Below are 4741 nucleotides of genomic sequence, written 5' to 3'. Positions count from 1 at the left end.
GCTTACTCAACGTTTCAAAGGCGGCAGGGGATCAAACAAAAAGGAAATAGCCAAAAATCAGAGGGTGAAAAAAATCCAAGAAAAGAAACTTTTATAGTACATAGAGGATGACATGCGGGTCCCATGAGCCAGCAGGTTCCTCAACGTTTTCAAAGGCGGCATGAGATCGAAAGAAAAAGGCAAGTGACCAAAAATCAGAGGGTGAAAAATAATCCAAGAAAAGAAATTTTATTGTACATAGAGGATGACATGCGGGTCCCATTTTGCAGCAGCGGTCCCAACGTTTCAAATGCGGCTTACTCAACGTATCAAAAGAAAAAGAAAGTAGCCAGAAATTAGGGGGTCAAAAAAACTCCAAGAAAAGAAAGTTGATTGTACATAGAGGATGACATGCGGGTCCCATGAGTTAGTAGCTTACTCAACGTTTCCAAGGTGGCAGGGGATCAAAAGAAAAAAGGAAATAGCCAAAAATCAGAGGGTGAAAAAAAACCAAGAAAATAAACTTTTATAGTACATAGAGGATGACATGCGGGTCCCATGAGCCAGCATGTTCCTCAACGTTTCAAACGTGGCATGAGATCGAAAGAAAAAGGCAAGTGACCAAATATTAGGAGCCAAAAATAATTCAAGAAAAGAAACTTGATTGTACATAGAGGATGACATGCAGGTCTCATTTAGCAGCAACGGTATCACCGTTTGAGAGGCGGCACGGGATCGAAAGAAAAAGGCAAGTGACCAAATATGAGGTGCCAAAAAAATCCAAGAAAAGAAACTTTTATAGTACATAGAGGATGACACGCGGGTCCCATTTAGCAGCAGCGGTATCACCGTTTGAGAGGCGGCACGGGATCGAAAGAAAAAGGCAAGTGACCAAATATCAGGTGCCAAAAAAATCCAAGAAAAGAAAGTTTTATAGTACATAGAGGATGGCATGCGGGTCCCATTTAGCAGCAGCGGTATCACCGTTTGAGAGGCGGCACGGTATTGAAAGAAAAAGGCGAGTGACCAAATATGAGGTGCCAAAAAAAACTCCAAGAAAAGAAACTTGATTGCACATAGAGAATGACATGCGGGTCCCATTCAGCAGCAGCGGTCTCAACGTTTCCAAGGCGGCACGGGATCAAAAGAAAAAAGGAAGTAGCCAGAAATCAGGGGTCAAAAAAAATCCAAGAAAAGAAAGAATTTTCGTTCATAGAGGATGACATACGGGACCCATGATCCTGCATCGTAAACGGCTCGATCGGAGAGCGTTGAACGAGATGGCGCGATCGAGAAAAAAAAACAATGCTAGAGAGGCCGCCATCTGGGCCCTACATCCCTGGGCGGTGCGGATTTGCGTTGGCTCGGCCGGCGAACCCGAGAATTCGTGATGCACCACGTCCCGGGCTACCATACGCGACGTTTTGGACGTTTTCGTCGGGCTAGGTGGCCTCAAAAACGAGAAAAAAAAGTTTTGACATGCACCACAGAGAGACCAAAAATCGTCGGCCATGGTGCAGCAGCAACCACGGTGCGACTTCAACTTCGTCGGATCTGGAACTAGAAGAGGAACACTTGAAACTATGTGCATGTCCAGATGCAAAAGATGTAGTGCACCAGGTACTAAATATGGGAGAGGAGAAGAGCGTGCTCATTGCATGCTTTCTATGGAGATGGTGGACTAATAGGAATAAAATAAATGCAAATTGTTGTATTGTGATCCAAATTCATATACTAAAGGGAGGCTAACTTCTGACGAGCGGAGCGAGGCCCGTCGCCGGAGGCTTGGGCAGAAGCGTAGCGGAGTCAGAAGTTAGCCCATACGTCGTGCCCTACAGGGACGCCTGCGGGGGGTGCGGGGGGCGGCAGCACCCCGCGCACTAGTAGGAAGAGCCTCATCAGTGGCGCACGAAAATGGGCTTCTGTGGCGCACGGGAGGTGCGCAACAGAAACGTCGCCACAAAAATAAGGTTTATGTGGCGCATCTGGCAGTGCGCCACAGAATTAAGGTTTTTGTGGCGCACTAGGTCTGGTGCGCCACAGAAATAAGTAGTTCTGTGGCGCATGAGATGTAGCTGCGCCACAGAAATAGGTGCGCCACAGAATTATGTTTTGGTGCGCCACCGAACAATCTACAGGTATATTCGATTTTGTGCTCCCTGGTGTATTATACAGGTTTTATACTGGTTTTATACACCGTATACAGGTTATATACTGATAAAATATAGACAGATATAATATGGACATATATAATCATCACATCATCATCACATTACTTAGAGCCCGATCGAGTTATACATATAGCTCCATACAACTCATAATCCATGCAAATTAATTAAGTTCTCATCATCTCTAGATACAAACGAAGTGACACCGGCCGCCGCCTACACTAGGATGAAATAGAGTACCGCCGCGACGATGGTGAGCAAGAGCGAGAGCACAAGGAAGGTCTTCATCTTGCTCTTATTCGCTTGGTGCGCCCTCCACTTGGCAACCGCCTCGTGTCTAGTCGCGTACCCTTTGTAGCAGTTGCCGCTGAACTTGTGCACCTGTTTCTTGCACTCCTCCCACTCCTCGTACACTCCTGGAACCCGCCCCTCGAACACGACGTAGTACGTCATCTCTATGGACACAAGGCATATTAGTATATAACGCAATGGAAAGAGTTAGAGGGTTCACATGCATACATATTCACAAGAATTAAAGCAAGGAAATAATAATAAACCTAAAAGACATATAGCATCGGTATCACATAAGTAATATGGTTCAACGATAACGACTACAATAGTAATTGAAGTCCAACAACGACGACCACCGTTTCGAGCAAATTAAGCAAGTTTAGTTTACAACACGGTACAAATTGTCCATCGATTCAAAGTAATGCTAGGCACACCGGCCTCGGTCAACGAGACGTCTTCTTGAGCGGCTCCGGGAACGGCTTGTACAAGTCCTTCGTCGTCCACGTCCTTCCATCACCCTGCCTATGTAGGCGTTCTTCGATATCCCTCTTAGGCAACGCTCTGACTGCGTGCAAGAGCCCCGATGCGTTGGATACATCTTGTAAGATAATTTCCGAGAGCTTTACTTGGATGCGATGGAAGTCTTCTCTAAGATCATCATCATTGATTTGCCTCGACATTTTAATGGGGTCTCGCTTACTAGGTGGCAGAGACATCATCTCTGCATCCTCGACAAACCCTTTAAGGTGATGGAGGACATAGAAGGCCTCCTTAATGCTGCCAGCTGGCTGCTTGATACAAGGGAAGTCGATCACGTGCTTGAACCCGGGCTTTTTAGTGTCCGGCCTGATATATTGCCCATTCTTGTCGAAGGTGCCTCCATTTTTGGAGTAGCCAAGGATAGCATCATCGAGAACACCCCTTATTCTCTTGTAGTCTTTCTTCGTCGTCCTACTCGACGAGTCGAAATACTGGGCTAGTGACCACTTCGGATCTACGATGATGAGTGTGCAGTATTTGTCCCTGCTCAACACATGCAATTGAAATGGAATGTTGGAAATGATCGGCAATGAAAGAAATATATAAGAAAGCATAAGTTACGACGGCCGTGAGCGGATGTGTACTTACTCGGGAAAGATAGGCAGAAGAATGGTGTTGCTCTCTTTGTGCATGAGCATGAAGTTCTGGAGGTATCGCACCGCCTTGGTCCGTGTCCTTGAGCCGTCCTGGAGCTGGCTATCGCGCATGTAGTAGGGATCTGCTACCGCGATGTGGCGGGGTCTCTCTCTGTTGATCTTCATCTGAAGATTGATCGCGTATAGGCGGACCAAGTTATAGTCGAGCCGTTTCGAGTGAAATAGGTTTTAGACGTCCTCGAACGCTATGAAGAAGATATCCGCGGGGTCTTCATTGACGAAGTTCTGGTCGGAAGGCACCTTGACCAAGAACGCCGGGTAATTTGGATCCTTTTCTTTAAGAAGGACGCTCTCTAGATAATTAATAGTGTTCTGCAAAGGGAGCATTGGTCCACTTGCGGGGTGTTCCATGTCCGGAGGCAGTATCGGTTTACCAGCTTCATGACACCGGGGCAAGCCATCCGGTGTAGGTGGTACCATGTCGTCGGCCCGGATCCTCTTAGGAGCAGGCTGGCTCGAAGATGCGCCCTTCTTGGGTCCTCTCTTCCTTGCCTTCTTCACCTGACCTACTGGGGGTGCTGGTGCTGCTGATGGTGGTGCTTCGGGTGCTAGTGGTGCTTCTGAGGTCGCTGGGGTTGATTTGGGTGGCTCCCCGATGATCGTCTTACGCAGCGTGTTAGGGCTGAAAACGGTAGCAGGCTTGACTTGAGCTGGATTGCCAGCCTCCGGAGGAGTGTCTTGAGAAAGACCCGTGAAGACCAGGCGCTGCTTCGTCACTGTAGGGGGGGTGACCAAGTTGATCGCCGTGTGTGCGGAAGGCTTGTTCATCCATAGGAGGCATGTACATATCTTGGCTGCAGGCGCCAGTGTTGATGTAGGCATCGATGTCATCATCATCATCTGCATCTTTGCCATCAAGTGGCGCCATGTCCTGGACCTTAGGTGGTGGCGGTTGCGATGCTGCCGCTTGGCGTACCGTGCGTCTAGTTGACGGTCGTTGCGGTAGCGCTCCCAACAACTGTTTGTGGCGTGTGGTGGTGGCGGCGATCGTCGGTTCCTTCCGGGTGGCGGCGGCGACCGCCGGTTCCTTCAGGGAAGTGGGGGCGGCGACCGCCGGTTCCTTAAGGGTGTCGTCGGCGCTGGCGATCTTGGGCCGGGATGATAGGG

The sequence above is a fragment of the Lolium rigidum genome, chromosome 7, assembly GCF_022539505.1.
Source record: "Lolium rigidum isolate FL_2022 chromosome 7, APGP_CSIRO_Lrig_0.1, whole genome shotgun sequence".
Taxonomy (NCBI): Eukaryota; Viridiplantae; Streptophyta; class Magnoliopsida; order Poales; family Poaceae; genus Lolium; species Lolium rigidum.
This window is presented reverse-complemented; position numbering follows the sequence as displayed.